This window comes from Trachemys scripta, chromosome 8 (assembly GCF_013100865.1).
Source record: "Trachemys scripta elegans isolate TJP31775 chromosome 8, CAS_Tse_1.0, whole genome shotgun sequence".
NCBI lineage: Eukaryota > Metazoa > Chordata > Testudines > Emydidae > Trachemys > Trachemys scripta.
Window position 1 is genome coordinate 18,633,187 of NC_048305.1, and position 24,911 is coordinate 18,658,097.

Here is a 24,911-nt window from a genome sequence, read left to right on the forward strand (position 1 = left end):
GGCAAAATATTGTTGATACCAAGACATCACTGATAATCTATGGAACTTGGTTGAAAGGAAGAAATATTTGCCATGTAACAATGGAAAAGAATCCCCTAAAACTGAAGAGACTTTTTTATTAGAATAAGGAATCCCTAATGCATTATCCCTCTCATTCACTCAGACACTTTGGCTTAGCATGTACCTTGGCCTTCTTTTCAAAGGGATTTGGAAAATGTGCCCTGTAGGTATGATTGTTTCATGGGTAGAGTATGAAATTGGTAGCCAGGATTTTCTGGATTCTAATTCAAGCTCTTCCACTGATTTGTTCTGTGGTCGCAGACAAGTCATTTAACTTCACTGTGTCTCATTTTACTCCATCTGGAAAATGGAACTAATAATCTGACCTCGCTGGGATATTGTGAGGATTGAATTCAAGATTACAAAGTGATTTGGAAAAGAAAAGCATTATGTAAGTGCGAAATATACTTATGATGATTGTCCTAAATGGATGAAACATACTACATTACTGGTCAGCACTTCACTCTTGTGTATGTCATCTGGGTTTACGAGACACTAAGTAATGCAACTTGCATTTGCATTGAGTTTTACCTGCTGTCCGGGGATACCTTAAAATGCTGACTGCGTTAAAAAAATGACGGAACCAATAAATCCAAGTGATAGTTTTCACCATTATAACTTGCATTCATTGGCCCCTCGTTGGGAGTCTCAGCAGACAGGCCAAAAAATGGATCCTAGGCCAGTGACCTGCTCTGTCTCCTCAATAACTAGTTTCTTCATATCAGGATAGGGGAACATTAACTAGAGACTAGATAATGCAGAGGAAGCTACTGCTGCCTATGTCTTGTCATGTCCTCTTTCAGCAACGCTACAGTCTTCTTTCTTTGGTCAATAATAATTCATACTGAATAACTATGAATTTTGCTTCTTATTTCATTATTTAGCAGGTAAACTCATGTAAGCCTGAGTTAAACCAATGTTGAGTGTCCACACAGAAACTTGCACTAATTTAACTAAATCAATGCAACACCAAACTCTTAGTTAAACCCTTAGTAAGGCTTTAAAATTTGCTCTCTCCTCCAATATTCTTGACAGTGAACTCATGAGCTAGAATGCTCACATACACAGAAGGGGTGGGAACAATACAAATTTGAAAGGGGTGTGAATGTAGCAAAAGGAAAGACAGGAGGGTATTTTAAAAAGTGCCTAAGGAATTTAGGAGCACAAGTCCTGTTGAAAGTCAGTGGGTATGATAGTCAATGCAACTAACTCCTAACTCACTAAGGCACTAAATTCCTTGCAAGTATTTCCTTACAACATCAAAGGATTACACCTGGAATTTATTTTTGCAGTATTTTCTCAACTCTAATACACACACACGCTATACACTTACATAAAGAAAATCTAGTCAATAAAATGCAGAGCAGAAAATAACCTATTGTTCCTGAGCTTGGCACTTGAAATAATAATTGACAGACATACAAGGCTTGATTCTCTTCCCCTTTACACTGGTGTATAAAAGGAGCAACACCACTGACATTAATGGAGTCACACACACATAAAAATGGTATAAGTGAAAGGAGAATCGGGCCTAAAGTTCCTGCTGTGTAATAATGTTGCCAAATATTTTGCAATTTTTATGCACTAAAATTATGAAAGTGAAACAGAAGGAACACGCTGCTGTTTATGCCACAGACTGCAATCAATGAAGCATTCAATATTTCAATCATTTCTTTTTTCCAAAGTGACTGTTGATTCCATTTCATTCATATTTGTTTGTGAGTGTTCTAAATTAGAACTAGGAAATAGCTACCAGTGAAAAGGCCTCTGAGGTTTACAGTATAATAGAATCACTCATGGAGCATGTAGGGGTAGGGGATGTAGATCTAAGGATGCTAACTGCATGCAGTTAATCTGTTTTGTGTGTGTTTGTGTGTGCGCGTGCCTACACCAAGAGAGGGCCTTACCCCTTTTTGAATCACACGTTCTATTTCCGTGTAACCTCTCGGTGAATTTATCTGTGGCTTCCCCTCACTCCAGGCTTACATGGAATGTAATATTTATTGTATTTTACTTGTCTTTTGTATGATTTAGCAGGAGGAAGAGCCAGCACTGTATGACGAGGTAGCTGTCTGCGGACTATCAGCCAATGTTCCATGGACAACCAGTGTCTCACAAACCAGTTTGGGATTCTCTGTTTTTTAGCCCATTAGCAGTCACTGGATCTATCCAGTTCAGTCCTCTGCATTATGTAAAATGCTATGCAGATTAGAAGAATTTCACTCAAGAATATGAGACATATATCAAGACAACAACCTTGATATTAAGACAACATTACCAGGGTGAAGCCTTGATTTCCTTCATCTTTCTGATAGCCAGTTCCTGGGCCTTTAACATGACATAGGAATTCCTCTTCTAAGACTGAACACATGATTTAATGCAGGGGATTCTGTTGCCTGGCCTATCCACCATTCAAACATATTTTGGCTGTCATTACCCCCCGCCCTTTTCCCAACTCCACTGACCAATCCAAGGAACTTTGTCACCTTGCTCTAACAATTCCTCTGTTAATGCCAGCAAATGGATTTATAGTTATGTCAATAATTCAAGTGCTCACAAATTAAAATAAGCCATAATTGTTATCAATGGTAACATTGAATTTATACCATCAAAATGCCCCTATATTTTTCCTTAAGAAAAGTAATGTGATAAGACAAAATTAGCCATTTGCTGTATAATATAATGGATTCCTGGAATCTTGATGTTAGCTGTTAGTTGCAAGTGAGTTATAGCTTGTAATCTGAAATGCAGTACATAATTTTGGCATGGCTTGTCAAGCAAGTAAGTATGTACAGTGTATGCCATAAAGATATGTACAGGAAAAACAAATAAGCAAACAGACCTTGCAATACACAGTTCTGCCTCATTGCAGACAAACTGGGGGATATTTATAGTGCTTAGATGTACTCAAACATAATGACTTCTGTAATCGCTGTGTGAGCTTCAAGATTGAAAAGAATATAAACTCCAAGTCTCAGGATGTCAGGGAAGACCCATTTATTGTTTATTATAGCAGGTTCAGGGAGCAATGTCATTTTATACATTTTATTGCAGTTCATTCAAATCTATCACAGCATGTTTTAGTGCAGCTGGAGGCTATGAAAGACACATAGAGCTTTGGTTTTGCTTTCCTTTGTCACTCTAGTTTGTACCCCCTGGAGGAATCTTGGCTAATATTATCGCAGCATCACCCATTAGTGCAAAAGGAACTTGGAAGTACTGGCATTAAGGCTGTTTCACTGTTCTCAGGTTCCTAGGACAACATACACCTGCAGTGCTTTCATCACAACTGCTCAGTTATCTGCCCTACTTTGGACCGCCATACCATCTCCCTCTACACAATAAGTGAGTCAGTTTAAAAGTTCCCCAGTGGATGAACCTCTAGTCCCATAGATATTTAAATTTTCCTTTTCCTGTATGCTACATAAACAACAATTCTTGTGCTTCCTTACAACCTCCCATTCGAGGATCTCAAAGTGCTGCTTTCTCTCATTGGTGAGGAGTTATTTGCATTGGTGGTTCTGCTGATGTTAATGGGACTATGTGTGTGAGTAACTGCTCACCAGTATGCATAAAGGGTTCTCAGTCTAACTCAGAGCAATTTGGATTTAGAAGCATTCATCCTCTGCCTGCCTTAGGGGGTATTATTAATCCTATTTTCTAGGTGAAGAAACTGAGGCACAGGGAGGCTAAGGCTCGGATTTTCAAAGGAGTCTAAGAGAATTGGGCACCCAAATCCAATTGAAATTCAGTGGGAGCTGGACCCTGAACTCCTTTGAAAATCCCAGCCTACCTGTCTTGCCTCAAGCTACACAGCAAGTCCGTGGCAGAGGCAGATTAGATACGGAAAACCCTGCCTCCCACGTGCCTGTTTGACTCACATGACCTCCATGCCCACAGAACCTCCCCAGCTGAGGTCCAACAGGGGTGAGTTGGACTTTCAGCCTGAGCTCTCATTTATTCGTTCATTCTGTGAGCTAAAATCATTCTGTGAGCTGAAATTAATGCGGCCTCGAGGCATGCTTTTTTGGTTTGTTACCCAGAGACTATATTTTTAATGTCATAAGTGCTGCTCTGTCCCAGTGGACTCCCCATGTGATGGATAACTGCAGTCAGAGCGCTGCAGTAAATGCATTTCCACTCCAGGATGACAGGGAAAGAAAAACAAATAATATTATCATGCACTCCAGGCAGGTTCGGCAGCCAAAGGGTTAACAAAGCAACAGCCTGCCTGCCTGCTCAGCCAGAGCTGATTAGCAGCGGCACAGCAGCTGTCAGGATGAAAGGCTGCAAGGCGGAGGGTGGGGTGGCTACCAGAAAGGATGCTCCAGCTGGCTGGTGAGAAGCTGCCAGACAAACCAACACTCCAATGAGGGAGAAGCAGGACAAGAGGCTGGGGAAGCCTACAGAGGAGGAGCGGTAGGGAGTAAGTAGCTCAGGGAGCACCAAGGGACTGAGAAGGACTGGCTGTGGCTGTTCCAAACAAGGGCCCTGAGCTGGAACCCAGTGGAGTGGGCAGGCTGGGGTTCTCCTAACTACTCCAGCCAGGGGCTTTTGGAGGAGGTCTTAAATGGAGGAGACCTAGGGCTGATTAGTCCCTGCTAGAGACACGGAACTACTGACTCCCCACCATCCTGAAGGGGACCGAGATTACTGAGGACCCAGGTCAGGATGGCTCTGTTCATAACAAGGACTTGTTGTCAAATGCCTGATTGGGCATGGTGACATGGTGGGACAGAGCCAGGTTGATGTAGCTCCCCATTTTGCCACAAGAGGACAAGAACAGACACGAACAGCCCCCATATCACAAATATATTTTCATTAAAATAAAAAAAGTACAGGTGCCAAAGTCTCTCTCTCCCCCCCCCATTAAAACGAAAAGAACAATCTCGGTCCTTTCTCAGATGTGAGCCAGGGACTGCGAATACTGCCCTGTCGGTCTCTGAAGCGAAGAAACAATCATTTTCTAATTAAAAAAATAAATAAATAAAGCACAGGAATATTTAGGTAAGGGACATTTGGCATAGCTGAGTACGGGAGCATTCTATTTCCCTGATCCTTGGCTATCTGAGCAAAGGACTGCCCCCTGCCCAAAAATTGGAGGCGCAAGAAGGTTTGGGATTAGCACAGAGATCTGCTGGCTCTGAGACCTGGGCCACTAAATTAGAGTTGGGGTAACATGGCAAAAAAGGATTTAGAAACCTTTGTTTGACTGAAACTCACATATTTGCTTCTGTTGTATTCAAAAAAATTTTTACATGCTTCTTGCAAACTTTCATGTGGGCAAACACTGCTTGCAAAAATATTTATGGCAAGACAGAATGTCATGAATGCTCTTCTCAACGTATGTTCAGCTGGGCAGATCAGTTGAGAGCCTAGCTGCACGCCCATTCAGGGGACCAAGGGATTTGTGTAAAGAACCCCTTATTCTTCTGCTTCAGAACTGTTGTGGGGGCCAGAGCAGTTGCTAACGCGCAGTTGCTCTTCTCCTGCACAAGGGACTAGGTCGTGGATGGAGCCTTGCACTCCCTTGTCCCCTCCCCAACTTGCTGACCAGTGCATCCGAGTTGGTGTGGATGTGACAGTAAGTTGTGCAGGAAAGGGAGCAGGGACTCCATTGTGACTCTGAGTCATAGTTTTGTCCCTGCCCTGTTCCTAGGGCAGCATAGCTATTGGCTGATCCTTACTTGGGCTGGATTGCAGTGTGCCACCAACCCAGCCCTATGCAAGTGTTTGCCTAACTATCTTGGAAGTTCTTTGTGTCATCCAGTCGGTGAATAAAACAATTCTGTGTGATGTAAGTGGTGAATCGCACATCATGCAGGCAGTTGCTCAAAACAACAGTCACTCATCTCATTTGTGAGCATGGGCTGTAATAGTTTCATAATCTCTTCACCAAATAATCGTGAAAAAGACATAAATAATTAAAAATCTCAGTCTGTTCGTAGATAATTCATGAACCGAGAAATGGCTGTGCTATTTGAATGAATTATTCACTGCAAATAATTCACTCAGCTCTACTTAAGACTATCATTCTTCCAAATCATAAACCACAATTGGTAGCAACTTCTTGCTATGAAATTTTAGGATGGAACACTTAGAATGTAGACCCATTCCTTGTTCCTAGTGCTGGTCCCAAGCCCAGATAACGTGGTAGGGTTGGGCAATGGCCTGACAAGCCATCGCAATAAAACATATTTAGCTTCAACACATGCAAGAAAAGAACATAACTCTTTGGCAGTTTCATCTGCAGTTCATAATGGAACCAAGCTTCAGGTTTCATCTAAATCTTCTAGTACATGCAGAGAAGTCAGACCTTATAATGATGGCTCTTTCATAAACCAGACATGAGGGGAAGTGCCTGATATAAAGATGGTTATCCACTTCTGCAGTGATGTCAGTCTCAGGATGGGATTGTGGAATTTTCAATCATTAAGAGCCATTGAAAATGACTCTCCTGGCTGAAGAATTGGAAAGGCTGGAATGTTGATACATGAGCATGCAGGAGACATGGTAGAATTTGAACACCGAGAGCACAACTCTGACTCATAGCGGTCAGCCTTTTGAATTGTTGCATGCCTGTGATGCACTTGACGGGCACATTGGTGTTGCTCTGGGTTTGTCCCCATGCGTGATCTGCACTGCTGATTTGGCAGGTCTATTCTCCATGCCTGATAGCTGTCATTTTCAGTTTGAAGGTAGGATATGTGGTAGTTATTAGCTCAAGTGCTCCACATGATGCAAAGCCTGATGCTGAAAAAAAATGCTTTCTATGCCATGTTAGATGACATTATATCTAGAACATCATCCTGACTTCATATTGTCATCTTAGGAGATCTGAACGGGAGAATTGGCCATGATGGAATTGGATTTGTACTGGTACTGGGATCACACAGATTATCAGAAGAGAGATCAAATAATGGTATGTGTCTGTTAGAACTTGCTTTCACACATAGACTGTTTTTAATGGCTACCTGGTTTCAGTACAATATTGCCATAAGTATACATTTTGATATCCAAGGGGTGACACTGAAACCTTGGATCGTGTTCTAGTTTGGAAACCTTTGACTAAACTCACCCAGGATGTATAGGGATTTAGGAGTGCTGATCTTACTCCAGAATCTGATGATTGACTCCTAATAGCAACAATTCAATTCAGATAAACTTCACGGTGAGGCTATCATTAACAGTTACGTAACAGCGATTTCCACTATATTGGAAGACCATCTGTCTACAGTGGAGAAAGAGTGGACTTTATTTCGAGATTCTATCAGAGAGATATCTGAAGAACGACTGGGACTAAGGAAAATGAAAAAAAAAAAAAGATCTTGGATTAAAGATGATTCCATCAAATTAGGGGAGAGGAAAAAGAAGTTTTTCAGAATGTGGTTCAGAATGGATGCATTCTAAGGTCAGAATTGAGTCAGTGAAGAGAGGAGGAAAGGGCAATGAAGGAAAAGAAATGTCTTGAATGAGCAGTGAAAAGGGCCTGTTGGAATGATGGTCCTCACTGGACGTTCCATTCTTGCAGCTTGTGCACTCACCTTATAGTAGGTTAGTCTAGGCTATATTTCTCTAATTTGTTTATGAAGTCATGTGAGACAGTATCAAAAGCCTTACTGAAGTTAAAATATATCACATCTACTGTCCCCCCATCTACAAGGCTTGTTACCCTGTCAAAGAAGGATATTGGGTTGGTTTGACCTGATTTATTCTTGACAAATCCATGTTGACTGTTACTTACTATTCTTCTAGGTGTTTACAAATTGATCGTTTGACTATTTGCTCCATTATCTGTCCAGATACTGAAGTTAAGATGACTGGTCTATAATTCCCTGGGGTTTCCTTAGTCTCCTTTTAATAGATCGGTACTATATTTGCTCTTTTGCAGTCCTCTGGGATCTCTTCCATCCTCCTATACTGACTCTGGCTGAAGGAAGTAGATCTGCATGGGACAGTGCAAGATGGTAATCTGTGCCACCATGGCTATACCATAGCTATGTGATTCTGCTGCTGCTTAACACTATTGGTGGTACTGCTGCTATAGATCACAAGAGTTTTGGTTCAAAGTAGCCCTCTGCCACTGTGTGAGATGGCAAGGGCAGTCACCATAGGTGGAATGCCACTAGTTAATTTCACTCGAATATCTGCTTAGTTTGCAGCAACAGGATTAGAAGCAAATATATGGCAATCTCAGCTCTGCTTGAGAGCACATTTTAATCAGCAAAGCCAGGGGAAAGAGGCTGAGGCAGATGGAGGGAACAAGCAATTCATTTCTGATACTTCATGAGGCAGCAGAGACTGTGTGTGTATTTGAGGGAACCTGATGCTATTGGTCTCTTTCTGGCCTAAGTGGACATCGGAATTTTGTATTTCCAGGAAAAAATACAATCAAAGCTTCAGATCTGAAACCCCAGGAGTTTTGAGGAAATCCAGATCCAGAGCTTTGCAGCTGTACCATTCCAGCAGTGTATCGTGTGTGTGTGTGTGTGAAAGAGAGAGAGAGAGAACAAACCTGAATTCCCATGAGACTGGAGCCCTTTTAGAGTAATTGTGTTGAAACAAGATTTAAGTGCTTGAAATGCTCCTTTCAAGCTGAATGCAGCTTCTTGCTTCCCCTGTTGTCACTTTAACACAAGAAATGCTTCTTCCCAGGGAGATGCATAGTAGTAAAGAGACTGCACGCACAGGAAGGGAGTTTGGGAGTCATGCAGGGGTGAATTCTGTTCTGCCATACCAGCATAAATCCAGGATAATACCATTTATTTCTAGGTTTACACTGGTGCATGTAAGATCAGAAATTGGCCCTGTAAAGGCATGAGTCACCATCCTTTCATTAATGCAATGTAATGCACATGAAACCCCTCCAACCTGATATTATAGGTGGGATGGTAGCACTACCTAATAAGACTCTGTTTTCAGTTGCTTATAACTTTGCCAAACTTTAACCATTCAGGTTGACATGCTCCATGCTGGTGTGTCTGTTTCAGGCTGTGTTTGTTCAATTAAGAGTCCAGCCGTTCTTGAGAATGAGATTAGGGGAACGTGTACTGTTTTACTCATGTTAAAAAATTTCGTACAGCAATTTTGTTGAGAAGCTCAAGTGCCTCCGTGCTTTGGAGCAAGGGCTTGAAGTTTGGAAGAAGGGTCACGCTGGTGTTAGGGATGTGTCTTTTGCTATTCCTGTGGAAAAACCGCCCAAATTTGGCCAAGTTCTGAGCCTTGAAAAAGCTCACTTTGCACATGCCCGATAGAGTCTTGTTAGAGTTTGGCAGCTCAATTCTCCAAAAATTCTATCTGCACTGAGTATGTTTCAGCTTCTCACAGCTCCTATCTGCTAACTGGACTGTACTTGGGGCATTCCCACAGTGCTACAGAGCATGCACTAAGACAAGGACTGCAGAGGCTGAGCAGGACTTTCCCTCCAATTGCTCCTCCTGGTTGCTGTAGGCCACTGTGGCTCCAGTCACCAGAGCTGAGGGTAGGGATATTGTCTGTCCTGTCCTGTCAAAACCCCTCTGCTGGCACCCTGGCAGCATGGGGACAAAAGCTGCTTTAGTCTAATGCAGAGGGGACAAGAGCAGTTATCCTTTCTCACAGAGAAGTGCCTTATTCCCCTGGCAGTACTATGGAATCAATTACAATATTTTCAGTTGTGATTGAGGATGGCAGAATTGGGCCTTCGGTGATTTGATTTATGTAGCACTAGTAGCCACATTCAAGCCACATAGAGTCATAGATTCCAAGACCAGAAGGGACCGTTGTGATAATCTAGTCTGACCTCCTGTATCACACAGGCCACAGAACTTCCCCATCATAATTCCTAGAGCAGATTTTTTAGAAAAAAAAATCCAATCTTGATTTAAAAATAGTCAGTGATGGAGAATCCACCGTGACCCTTGGTAAGTAGTTCCAATGGTTAATTATTCTCACTGTTAAAAATGTATGCACATTTCATGTGCAGCCCAACATATCCTGTTCTACAAATGAAGAGTTGGTGAATTGTGCTCTCTGATTGATTCCTGAACTCCCTTCCTATGTGTGAAGCCTTTTTCCTAGTACTGCCCCCCCACGGTCTTGTGACAAACAGAGGAAGCAACAAACTGCATTTGGCTTGAAGGGAGCATTGCAAGCACTTACAGCTTGCTCTTACAGCTTACACAATTGCTCTAAATTTCATGTGGCCCCTTCGCCCCTATCCCAAGATACACTGCTAGAAATTGGTAACTGGCTCAGGCTGCAAAGATCTGGATCTGAACCTCCTCAGAGCTCAAGGGGGTTCAAGCCCGGGGCTTTGCTTGTCTTTCCTGGAAGTACAAAATTCTGATGTCCACTTAGTCCAGAAAGAGATCAATAGTAACAGATTCCCTCAAATACATTTCTAGCTGCTGCCTCATGAATTATCAAGCTATTTACTCCTGCCCTCTGCCCCAGCCTCTTCCCTTGGTCTCACTGATTTACAAGTGCTCTCAGGTAGAGCAGGTATTGCCATATATTCGCTTCTGATTTCCACAGCACTCCTTGCAAAGTGAATACTACAACTCCATGTGAATCAAGGTGGTTGGATCTGGCCCAATGGAAACACAGAAAGCACAAAAAAATATTTAATTGCTTCATCTTGTTATGATAGTATTTATAATGATAATAAAGCTTCAAAACCTCCCTGTAAGGTATTGTTACCTCCATTGTACAGATAAGGAACATGAAACACATGCTGATTCATTGGCTTGCTTGTGTTCATCCAAGAATGGATGTATGGAACCCAAGAGCCTAGGCTCCTAGTCACTTGCATTAATTATTAGACTGGATCATCTCTCTCCTATAATAAGACCATATTAATTGAAAACCATTAATGACTAATTAATAATAATTAATAATAGTATAAAAAGTGACTTTTTTTTAAATGGAAACGCAAAAATCCAGGAAAGGCCAAATGCGACTCTCGGGATTCCATGAATGAATTTGATGGACAGCTGTGTGCTCAGGGTAACTCTGGCAATTGCCATCCAGGAAATGAAATCAGCAGAAGTGTTTTCTGTTAAAGCTGACACAGCTCAAGGGGGCTGGGAGTGGGGGGAGTAAAAAATGAAAATGAGCAGCTGGCTTTCCACCTGGCCTCTGCTGCCTTCGAAGGGAATAGGTGATGGAAAGGTTTCTGGGATTTGGTAAATTGGAAAACGATTGTGGCCTGTTGGTATCGTGGAAGCAACAGCAAAGAATTACACTGATGAAGTGTTGGAACACTACTGAACTGTTGTTCGGTGCTGTGCAGGTCAACACAACAGCGCTCCCGTGAACGGCAGCCTACCGGAGAAATTCCAAGTCCGTTCCCAAAAGGCCAGCTGAAGTGCTTTGCTGAGCACACTAACTTTATTTCACCTTGAAGAGTCATCTGAATTGAGAATTCTCTGCACATCTTGTGCAGCAGTTCTATGACCCATCTCCAGTTACTGCAGATGCTGAGGCTCAACTTTCCAGAACTTGTGCAGCTCTTCAGTCTCTGGTAGTTTTGCTAAGTACAGTCAGTTAAATGATGTGTGATATTAACGCTACCTCCAGGCATTTCTAGGCATCCCCCAGGGGCGTTCTGCTGGCGAGGAATGTGCAAACTGATTTGGAATGAAATAAAGAACTAACCTACGGTTCAGCTCCATAATCAATTCGTATCCATTTTTCTGGTGTTTAGAAAGGTTGGAGGCAGGGAGGATGTTGCGTGAATTAATTTTCATGTACCTCTGGCCATCACAATGAGATTTAATTTTTCGGAATGGTCTGAAATTAGGAAGTTCTGGAAATCTCATGATGGCCCTGCAGTTTCCAGCCATATTTCTAAACCAAAGAAGTTTAAAGAATCAACTACACTTGTCGCTGCTTACCTGAACCCCAGGAATTTGATCCCTTTAAGATTCCTGCATCACCAGAGTTGCTTGGCAGCAAAAACATGGTGGCTTCATCAGGACTGCCTTGATTTTGCTGTCATCATCAGGCCCTGGGTGGTACAACTGTCTGCAGAATTAGGAGGAGAATTTTCATAACCAAAAGTAAAGCCAGACACCACTTGCCTGAGTTGGGGCCTTGTTACAAATGGTAAAGCTGGGTCATATCTGAGTTTGCAAGCCTTTGGATGAAGCTGGGCTGAGTTTAGCGCAACCCCTGTGTGGAGTGGTGTTTGTGGGTGAATGTCAAATCATATATGGTGGTTTTGAGTCTTAACCAGGAAAACCTAGTTGAATAAGCTTAGTTTTCCAATTTTGCATTTGTTTGAACATGAAACTCACTAAGAAACCGAGGGGGTGAGGGAGGGAATCCACACAAATGGAAACCTGAAAGGAATTTCCCATGACCCTGGGTGAATGGATGAAATGCAGACAATAGAATCTGTTAACTTGTGCACACACACACACCTGCTTTGACCTGCAGGCCAGAACGTACTCTATTGAAGTCAGTAGCAAATTTCCCATTGACTTCAACATGAGTAGGATAGAATCTGAAGCCCTCCAGAAAATCCAGCAGGTATTCAAATATAATGAAAGCACTGGTCCTGTTTCTGACTGATGCAAGTTAAAGGGAGCACGTTGGACAAGCAATTGCAATCTCTCCCTAGTCCATACTCAGCAGTCCCTGCCTGGAATTTCATTTATGCCAAGCTATGTTTTACATATTGGTGCATGGAGCTGTCAATAACTTATATGTGCGGTGGTAGAGCTGATAGGTTCCAGATGATTGAGATGATACCTCATAAAAGATTCTATAATTCTAAAAAAGACTTATGGATGATTTAGGAAGTAATGAGATAATGTTTCTGTAACACCGGGGATCTTGGATCTGCAAAGTAATCACTTTTGGCTCAGGCATTCACTCATTTAACCAGCGTAGCTGCCTGGGAATCCCATGGAATGTAACAGTATATATTACTGCCCGGACTCTGAAGCAGAAACTAATTATCTCATTGTTTTATCCCTCTTCATTCTGCTGTCAGTTAACCTCCGCTTTCTCCATTAAATAATAATAAAACTGATATACCTTGTTCAGATACATTGCTCCCTAAATGAAAGGAAATGATTTCAATTTAATATCAGGTTCCAATGACAGAAGAAATGAATAAGAAAAGCAAGTATCCTTTTGAAATATTGTTCCCAGGGCAGTCAATGGTGTGTTGTTATTGCTCTCTTTTCTCTCCAGCCCTTTGTACAGTTACGGCCAAATCCTCAGCAGGTGTAAACTGCTGGCTTTGATGGAGTTATGCTGATTTACACCAGCTGGGAATCTGGACCTGAAGCCACCATGTTAGGATTACTGGCATTTAAATGTGGATGTGAGTAAAGTGAAACAGTGGGTGCTGTTGTCAGAATCCTTATTGGCCGTAACCCATTAATTGAAGATAGTTAGATGAAAAGGTTCTTGGACAGGCTAGCTCTAAAAGGTGGGACAGATATTTTGATTCTCATTTCAGCTACGTCTACATTGCCTGGTTCTTTTGGCAGTGTGTAGCAGGGGCGCTGGAACAATTTGTATAGGGGGGTTGCTGAAAGCCATTGAACCAAACTGTAAACCCTGTGGATGATGAAAAACACTTCCAGCCCGGGGGTGAGGCTGCACTCCCCAGCACCCCTAGTTTTAGCAGCTACGGTGTGTAGTGTACATACACACGTAGCCCCCCTAAATAGCAGTATAGCTGGTGAGGCACGGCTTAGGTGAGTAAAGACATGCTCTACACAGCTCTCTACTAGGCCAACCCGTATTTCTCCATCTACACCGCTATTTTTAGCAGTGTAGTATCCTGCTGCTCCCCCACTACAAGAGCCTTTCCTTACTACACAGAGAGACTCTGGCAGTGAGGAAAGTCTCTGCCTTTCTCCACTGCCACACTACTCCTGGAGTCTTTCACTGATACGTGTAGCTACACACTGCAGTGTGGACACAGCCTGCTTTTCACTGCGGTGTGTAATTACTCATACCCTACATGCCACCATCAACGGTGTGTAGGATAGATACAGCCTTGGTTGTTAAAGTTCAAGTCCCTTAACCTTTCCCCACAAGACATATTTCATACAAGTTTTATTTTAGCTTGTATTGACCTTCACGTTATTATCTGTTATTTAGGTTGTGGTAGTGCCCAGAACATGCTAGATGCTTTCCAAACACAGAGGAAGACATAGGTCCTTTCCAGTGTATTGATTTGTCCTAAGGTTATTTTCAAATATAAGAAATAGATCTGACTTGGGGTGATGGAATACAGGAGAAAGAGACCAAGGTAAACTGAATCAAGAGACTGGAGAATTGTTTGAGCTGGGAACAAAACATAAAACAGGCTTCAGATTTAGAAGGCTGTTTTATGCAAAGGCACTTATTTCCTTGCTATAATTACAACTTTGGGGGGTGGGGGATGGAGGGTTGGGGCGGGGCTGAGCAATCATTTGGCTGGGTGCTGAAATAATCATAAGAAATTGTTTTCCCATGGTTTAGTTCAGGATCTGTGTTCTAAAATGTATGGGATTAATCTCAGAACTAACAGCCTGTCAAGAGAAGAGGAACTCAGGTGGGACTACATACTTGATTTTTTTTTCAAGATATTTTCTTCTTAAACCTTTTCTTAAATAAAAACATAGATCCATCAATGGCTAGTAGCCAAGATGTTCAGGGATGCAACCCAATGCTTTGGGTGTCCTTAAGCCACTGACTGCCAGATGCTGGGACAGGATGACAGGGGATGACTAACTTGATAATTCCCCTGTTCTGTTCATTGCCTTTGAAGCATCTGGCATTGGCCACTGTCAGAAGACAGGATACTGGGCTATATGGACCATTAGCATGACCCAGTATGGCCGTTTTTAGGATTATATGCTAGATTTGTTTCCAAGATATTTTCTTCTTAAACCCTTTCTTCAGCATGTTGAGAGCCAGTGAGATTGGCATGTGTGATGGAGTATAATCTTCAGACGCAAGGAAGAACCTTGAATACCAAATGGGCTGTGGGTTGGAAAACACACACAGAAGAAGCATTCTGTACTGTAGCAGTTTGTCTCCTATGCAATCTGCTAGAGAAAAAGACAGCTAAGAAATGGCTGAATAAAATATACTATTCCTTCATGTATCTAATAGAGATGGTACCCTAGGGCATAAATTGTATGCTTCAGAGGGAGAGAGAAGTCAGGAAGTGAATCATCTGCTGACTCAAGTCTATTGTTAGATGTGGGAACTGTAAGGTATGTCCTTAAGTCCATGAGAAACTAATAACAAGGCTCAAACCAAATCATAGAATCTCAGGGTTGGAAGGCACTTCAGGAGGTCATCTAGTCCAACCCCCTGCTCAAAGCAGGACCAACTCCAACTAAATCATCCCAGCCAGGGCTTTGTCAAGCCTGACCTTAAAAACCTCTAAGGAAGGAGATTCCACCACCTCCCTAGGTAATCCATTCCAGTGCTTCACCACCCTCCTAGTGAAAAAGTTTTTCCTAATATCCAACCTAAACCTCCCCCACTGCAACTTAAGACCATTCCTCTTTGTTCTGTCATCTGGTACCACTAATAATAGTCTAGATTCATCCTCTTTGGAACCCCCTTTCAGGTAGTTGAAAGCAGCTATCAAATCCCCCCTCATTCTTCTCTTCTGCAGACTAAACAATCCCAGTGCCCTCAGTCTCTCCTCATAAGTCATGTGCTCCAGCCCCCTAATAATTTTTGTTGCCCTCCGCTGGACTCTTTCCAATTTTTCCACATCCTTCTTGTAGTGTGGGGCCCAAAAATGGACACAATACTCCAGATGAGGCCTCACCAATGTCGAATAGAGGGGAATGACATCCCTCGATCTGCTGGCAATGCCCTACTTATACAGCCCAAATTGCCGTTAGCCTTCTTGGCAACAAGGGCACACTGTTGACTCATATCCAGCTTCTCGTCCACTGTAACCCCTAGGTCCTTTTCTGCAGAAATGAAAGATCCTTTCTAGAATATGATGTGACTCACAGAAACTGAAACATAAGATTAAGAGAGAGAAAATGAGCTAGGATTTTCAGCCAGTCTGTCAAGGCAGGAATGGGTCATGGAATAGATACTAGAAGTTAATGATTCCAGAGATAAATTGGAAGACTTGCATAGCTAGAGCCAGGGCTACGAGTCATGTTACTGTCTAATTTGGGGTGCAGTAGACATATGTAGGGGACTGCATGGATTTAAACTGAATACAGCCTGTGTCTTAGAGTTGCTTGTTAAGGACATCTGGAGAGAAATACCCAAGGACAGACTTAAATTCTTACTTATTTCTCATGAGTTGTCTTTGCATGTATTTGCAGTAAGACTGTCTTTCTTAAGCTCAATAGCAAAGATAGGCCCAAATCAAAACCCTGGATTTTAACACTCCCAATCTTTGGTGGGGCTTGGAATTCAAATCCAGACAAGGTTTTGATTTCATCCTGGATCTTATGCCTGCACTGGTCCAAATCAAACTACCAGGTCTGAACACCACTGAACTTTCATTGTGTGGATTGAGTTAAAATCCTGACCTAGGCATGAATTTTGTAGCTCAGGCCCATATGTAATTGATTAGTTAGGCCTATTCCGCAAGATACATGCATGTGATTATACTGTCTCATCACATGGTTTGTATTTGCTTAGGTTCAGATTCTCAACTAGAGTTAATCAGCTTAGCATTGTTGCTTACCTGTTATTTCTTAAAGTATTGTATCCATGATCTAATACCCTCTATTGTGTTATACATTCTATACAACAAAGGAAGAACAAAGGACGTGGGGTGGTCAGAGGTGGATTTGTTATTCTGGTATGGTAATTCTAGTTATTATGTAAGAGGGACTTTAATATAATATGCCACTAGGGGTAAAGAAAAGATTTATATACACTGCACACAGAAATAAATTGCCTTCTTAGTTTTGTTCCAGTGTTTTCTTTTGCAGTTGTTGGAGGTGTTTGTATGTGAAATAGAGCCTCCCAGGTCTACAATTTCTTCTATTCTGTCCATGAAGTCATGATTCTTCACCTCACAGCAAGACAGGGTGGCAAGAGTGATTGTCATTCAACATTAGGTGTCAGATTTTCAGCCCTAGCATCCGAGGGCTGGATCTTGCAAGATTCTGAGTGCACTGAACTCCCACAGGCTGCAAGAAGAAAGGACAGTCTTTGTTCTTGCCAATCATTTGCACATAGTACATCAATGTTGGTAGCCAGGGCTGAAAATTCAGCCTTGAATGACTTTATTGCATGGTCAAATAGGAAGATGATGGAGAATAAGAGAAACATCCCTAGTTTAAATACCAGCAACTTTAGAACCAGACTGAGCCTTTGGACCGAGCCATGTATCTAGAGGAGTGCTGAGATGGTTAGACAGAGCCGTGTGTATATAGAAGTGCTGAGATGGAATTCACGGTCACAATTCCTTCCCTTGCTCTTCCATGTTCAGGGTGAAAATAATTTTCTGCAGTTCTGAAAAGGGGGCTGCCTAATTTCTCCCTCACTCAGCTGCCTAATTTCTCCCTAAACTCAGCTGGCTGGCATGTCAGGGCATCACCGCCCACTCCCTGCTTGGGAAGGTGGGGAAGCATCGCACATGCAGTCCCTACTCGCCCCTTCATGCTCAGGCCCATAGTGCGGGGAGCCCTAGTATGGCTAGACAGGAGGTAGGGTCTGATTTCCCACTATGCAGTGGTGTCAGGTGCAGTCACAATCCTAGCTTTAATACATGGCAAACTGGGGAGAATACTTGTTAACATGAAGTGGATGCTGTAAGTCTGATCCATTTTAAATTTTTCCAGTGTCAAAGTCCTTCTAAAATAAGAGGTTTTTTTTAACCATCTTCAAGGCATTTCAAAGAGAATATGCTGCATTACGTAACCTCTGCTATTTTTCAAATACTAAAAAACACTGGGAAAAGAAGAGTGGGTGTGTGGGTGGTGAGTCAAGGAATTATCATAAGAGATGGTCATGAACCAAACCTCCAGTTCCAGTTCATACCCCAGACTTTGGGGGGTGGAGGATTGTTGGCATCCAAATCTGGGTCTGGATGAAAATTTCATGAATAGTTCCTATATCTTATCACCCCCACAGATCAGAACATTCTTGAACTCTGTTCACAATATGAATCTCAATCTAGATTGGACAGCCCTGGGCCATATCTGTTTGTCATGTAGTTCACATTCCCATTGCTGACTCACTTCATGCTGTGAGTACAGATATGGAGACAAGGGGGTGGTTCAAAAAAACACTATGTCCCCAGCCCTACAAGGATACAGATAAATTAACTTGTAGGAAGTTTCAGCTTCTGATGCTTTACTTCAGACACACACAAAACAAAAATATTGACTGCTTTTCCTGCTAACACTGCATTTTTTTAGTGGTAATGGAGAAACACAAAAGTGTAGCTGATTGTATGTAACTGAATAGGTTCTGAGTTTGGATGAGGAAATTATCTTCATACTGAATACATAAGAAGCGGTCTGATCTAATCAGCAGAAATCTGAGGATTTTACGCATTTTCCTGAAAATTGGGCTGTTTTTGTGAGATTTTCAATGGGAATGGGGCTCCTTTTATAAGCAACATTTTCACGGCTGTTCCTTGTGAGAAGTTGCTCTTTTGCATGGTTTTTGTAGCAGAGTGACCATTTGCACAAACATGGAATTTCAAGGGTACACCAAACAAGCAACATAAAGTTGCTGCAAATTTCACACACACATCCCCAGAAAGGGGGCGGGGGGACTCAAAAAAGAAAAGAAGGAAAAATGGTTTATAATTCCCACAGACCTTATTTGCACATAAGCAGAAACGGAAAGAAAATAATTATTAGAACAGTACCAGGTTAAAACCAATGTTACCGGCACAAAGGACTCTTCATGTGTCTGGATTATTAATGCATTATGTATACAAATTGTTTAAAAAGGTAACTTGAAATTTCTGTTAATGTTAATTTGTGTTTTACTTTCTTTCTATCTCCTTCAGCATAAAAACACTTCCCAATTCAGATCCAAATAAAAACATTTTCCCTAAGTAGCAGTATATAACAGTCAGCTAGAAGAGTCCTCTTAGTTCACAAGGATCATTTTTGCTTTTATGTATCTTAGCTTGTTTTCAGCTCTTCTCTGTTACAGATACTAATTCCTCCTGCCCCCAACACACACGGATAAAGAAGGAGAATTTATTTACAAGGCCAGTCTTTTTCTATACCACAAGGGAAATCTACTGTTGTATTCAATGTATAAACAGAAGGGAGTTTGTAATTACACTTCCCTTGAAAACTGTAATTGTAAAATGTCTCTTGGATACTCATCATTTGTGGCTTCAATGTCTCTAGAACCTAAACAGTGCTCTCACACAGACGCATATATACACACACCTGCAACCTCCAATATATCTGTTCAGTTAAATAACTGCACTTCAGTCCTTTAGGCTTGGACAGAGCAAAGAATTTAAGCACTTGCTAAGCTTTAGTTATGCTAGACAAGGCCACAGTGCTCTGTATCTTGCAGGATATTGTTTCTTAATATTTCATCTACTATTGAAGCACTGGTTGGGGATTCCAGCCTTGGAAACTGTAACTGTAGCTTCAAAAACAGGTTGTACATTGATAAAACATATTGAAACTTGCAGAAGAGATTATCGCCTATCTTGAGAGGCACCTGAAAGTTATCCCTAAATGTACCGAGTGCAATGCTGCTCCCTTTAGTAGAAGACCAACTCAGATAAGCATGCATTTTTTGTCAGTTCTTTGAGGAGCATTTGTAAGACAAGTTTCATTGTATCTTTCATTGATATAGCTCCTTTCAACCCAAATGATCCTCCAAGCAATCTATATGGACAGGAAGCATTTTTCCAACTCATTGCAATATAGAGAGGCAGAAAGTAATTCCTTGTTAGTCCCAGTGTCTTGGTCACATGCGAGGTTTGGCTAATAACAATCTACCTTTCCCTTGCATTTTCAATACAATAAGGGACTGTCTTCACTTCTGCCCCTAAAGCACTTGTGTACTGTTGTAACATGTCAGATGGGACAAATTGTGCCATCTCATTGTTCTAGTGAATTTTGAATGCACTCACTTTGTAAATTGCACAGTCATGTTTGCCCATTTCCTACATCTGGTTGGTGATAACTATCCATCTGTCTGTTTCTTCAAAAAGTGCAAAACATTTTTTACTCTCAGCTGAAGCAGCTCTTTTGCTGAGGGGAAAAAAAAACAAAAAACAAAGCAGAAAACAAAAACCATACTAAATTACAACCACTGTCAAGTAACTTACATTTTTTTCAAACCCACTAAAAATCCAAAATGTCTGAGTTTGCCCTATGTTTGTCACTTTCAATATATTTGGTATTCAGAACCATGCTACAATCTGACTGTGTAACGTCTGTTATTATGGGTAGACAACTCATTCATCCACTTCACTTTAATTCAGTTTGCAGCTGTTTTTCTAAACTTTAGATCTGGAAAGTGGATTAATTTTGGAGAAAGTTAGATGTTAAAACACTCACTAGCACATTGAATACATCTCCTGTTAACCCATCAACATGGGTTTTTATAGTGTCTTTATATAAATCAATGGTGCAACCTCACCTGGAATATTGTGTGCAGTACCAGTCACCTCATCTCAAAAAAATGGCAGAACAGAACTAAAATGATGGAGAGAAACAAAAATGATCCAAGGCCTGGATAAACCCTCACATGAAGAGAGATTGAAAAGACTAGGATTGACAACTTTAGAAGGAGACGAATAAGAGGGAACGTAATAAAAGTATATGAAATAATGAATAGTCTAGATAGGGAGAACATAAGCTCCTGATCCACTTTATTTCATAACACAAGAATAAGGGGATAGTACATGAAATTAAAATGTAGGAAATTCAAAACTGATAAAAGGAAACACTTTTCCATACAACATATAATTAATCTGTGGAACTCATTGTCACAGGAAGTCACTGAGGCCAAGAACTTGACAAGATTTCAGAAGGGACTGGATATTTATATGGATATCAAGAATATCCAGAGTTATCATAATTAACAACAATCACAATTTTGGAACATAACATAACAATGGCCATATTGGGTCAGACCAATGTTCCATCTAGCCCAGTATCCTGTCTTCTCACAGTGGCCAGTACCAGATGCTTCAGTGGGAAAGAAAAGAACATGGCAATTACCGAGTGAGACATCCTCTGTCATCCAGCCCCAGTTTATGGAAGTCAGAGGTTAGAGGCACCCAGAGCATGGGGCTGCATCACTGACCATCTTGGCTAATAGTCATTGATGGACCTATCTTCCATGAACTTATCTAAGTCTTCTTTGAATCCAATTACAGTTCTGGCCTTCACAACATCCCCTGGCAATGAGTTCCACAGGTTGACTGTGCGTTGTGTGAAGACTTCCTTATGTTAGTTTTAAATCTGTTGCCTATTAATTTCATTGGGTAACCCCTAGTTCTTGTGCTATATGAATGGGGAGATAATACTTCCCTGTTTACTTTTTCCACACCGTTCATGACGTTATGGACCTCCATCATATCCTCCTTTAGTTACCACATTTCTAACCTGAACAGTTCCAGTTTTTAAAATTTCTTCTCATATGGAAGCTGTTCCATACCCCTAATCATTTTTGTTGCCCTTCTCTATACTTTTCCCAATTCTAATATATCTTTTTTGAGATGGGATGACCAGAACTGCACGCAGTAATCAAGGTGTGGGTGCACTATGGATTTGTATATTGGTATTATGATATTTTCTGTTTTATAATTTATTCCTTTCTTAATGGCTCCTAACATTGTGTTAACTATTTTGACTGCTGCTGCACACTGAGCAGATGTTTTCAGCGAACTATCCACCAGGACTCCAAAATCTCTTTTTTGAGTGGTGACAGCTAATTTAAACCCCATAATTTTGTATGTATAGTTGGGATTATTTTTTCGATGTGCATTACTTTGCATTTATCAGTAATGAATTTCATCTGCCACTTTGTTGCCCAGTCACAGTTTTGTGAGATGCTTTTGTAACTCTGCATTCAGCTTTGGACTTAACAATCAAGTAATTTGTATCATCTGCAAATTTTGCCATCTCCCTTTTTACCCACTTTTCCAGATCATTTATGAATACGTTGAACAGCACTGATGCTAGCACAGATTCTTAGCAGACCCCACTATTTACCTCACTTCATTGAGAAATCTGACTGTTTATTCCTACCCTTTATTTCCTATCTTTTAACCAGTTATTGATCCATGCGAGGAAAGGATATTAAAACTTGTGCTTCAGGTCTTAAGACCAGATATTAAAGAATGACATCTCAGAGACTTCCCCCTCTAAGTGACAAATTGATATTCAACCCAGGAAAGTAGTAACTGAAAGCTGTTTGTTTGAATCACTAATCAGTGGTCTATGTGCAATATGTTGGTGGTTTCATTTCAATTCCTAGTGATTAGATTTGTATATCACAGAAAACACCACTAGCAATTAGCATCCTAATTGGCAGTCTCAGTAAAAGGGTGAAGTCTGAACGGCTTGTGGAGACTGAACTATTCTGTCACCCCACAAAAGGAGTCTTTCCAGGTCAAGGTGGCATCACAAGGGAGGTAACATAGGCAAGCTTGATCTGCTGCGACCCTTGCTTTACCAGCTTGGAGAATAGGGAACTTCTGTCTCATTTTAAAAAAGAAAAGAAGAAATGCTAATAGTCAAAAAGTCATTCATCCATTTACATTATTGCTCTGGATTCCTCTCACTGTAGTTCTATTTCTAATTCTGGATGAGTTATAGATTGAGATGTCTTGCATCTGAAGAAGTTAGGTTCTTACCCACGAAAGCTTATGCTCCCAATACTTCTGTTAGTCTCAAAGGTGCCACAGGACCCTCTGTTGCTTTTTATAGATTGAGAAATTTCCCAAACGATGAAAGGGGCAAAGAAAGAACAGGACAAAACATGGCTCAGAGAGAAATGCTCTTTAGCCCCCCTCTCCCCCACCCCTTAAATCTAGAATTGGACTGAGTGAAAACCCTGGATCCAGACACCCTCCAACTGTCTCCAGGTCTGAAATTTGTGGCTCAGACCCACCTCCACACAACACCAAAGGTATCAATGAAGTCAATGATTAAACTCCAGGAAGAACAGGATTGGTCTGTGTTCGTTTGGAAACTCAGACTATGCATAGAATAGAAAACGGGAGCATGTTATGGAAATATGGATCTAATTAATATACATGTTTATGGATCAAACTTTATCCACGCTTATTACAAGAAGGCTCTCATCTTTGTGTACCTAATGTAAGTGAAAATGAACCATCTGTTTGAATGGTTTTGCAGCGCAGAATAACAGATGTATAAATGAAGTGTCATAAACAGCACTGATATTAAATAGTGCTGGAGGTTGAAAACTCCTGTAGGAGGCAGATTGTTTTAAATCTTCATTCTCCTGGAATGATTAATTGTCCCATGTGTATAACTCAGTGGTGTGTCTCCCATTTTAGCTAGCATGAAGCAGATTACATTGAATTAATATATTTTAAGACCAGAAGGGACCATTACAATAATTTAGCCTGGCCTTCTGCATAACACAGGCAATAGGATTTCACCAACCGCTTCCTGCAACTAGCCCATACCTTCTGCTTGAGCTAAAGCATCTCTTTTAGAAAGATGGATCAAATACAGCCCCGCTTTTCAGTGTTTTAAGGATTCAGATGTATTGCTTTGGACAAACTAGACAAAACAGCCTCAAACTATCCTTAATGAAGTCTGATCTCTGAAAACTAATGACACTATTGGCATCAGTTGCCATCATTGGTACATTTCAAAGGAATATTTGGTAGTTTAGGTAATCATATATTAGGATGTTAGTCTAATTTCAGTATTTGTAAATGAGACTAGAATGTATGTTAATTAAAATGCCCACAAGTCAATTCACCTTGAAGAACTGGAATACAACCCTGAAGTGTATTCTCGGTCATTTTAGATTATCTGCTTGCCCTCACCCAGTGTTGTCACTACATGATACAGATGGTGGAATCGGCCCCCTCTTGTCTCTCTCTCAATGGATTCTTAGCTCTCTTGTTATCTATTAAAATTAGCCCATGAACAAATTCAGAAGCATTCTCTGAAAGGATAGACATTTCTCTAGAGCCTCACAACAAATGTACAGCATTCCCCAAGTCTCGTTCCTTTTTCTGTTTCTTTATTCCTTGGTGGAAATCCCATACAAATACATTTATGTTCACTGGTTAAACTTCTGCAGGAAGCCAGTTCATTTTTCCTTTAAAAATTTTCCTGGTTTTTAGATGTAAATATAATTGATTTATTGAAAGTGTCTTTTTTGGTCTACTGAGATTCTTAAAAATCACAGAATATTTATTTAATCCCCCCTGCCAAGCAAACAAAAAATACAAAGAAAATTCCAATAGAGATTAGAGAAAGTGCATTAAAAATCATAATCTATCTTGGAAATTGCTATAAATTCAAAGAAGACTAATTAGGTGCCCAGATCCTATTAAAACTGTGGTTGGGCATTTAATTCCCTTGGCTTCTTTTATAATCCCAGCATCTGTTGTTAAATGTTGCTGTTGAAATAACTTTATTGACATGAATGCTTTCATTTTTTTAAAATATAATTTTTTAATTTGGTCTCCTAAGGAGCAAATGTGCTCTTGGGCTGGTTTGTTAAAGCCAGTACTTAGTCCTCCAACACATTTAGAGCAATGAGGTATTTCTTACACAAAAGTTTAATTAAGTGCCTGATCTGAAACCCATTGAAGTCAATGGAAAGACTTCCATTGGGTTTTGGAGCATGCCCAATGTGCAGGTTCTGGCTGAGTACTAGCTTTTCATCTCTGGAGACCTTCCTTCAGACCTTGCTTTCAATAAGTCTCTCTCTGTCACACA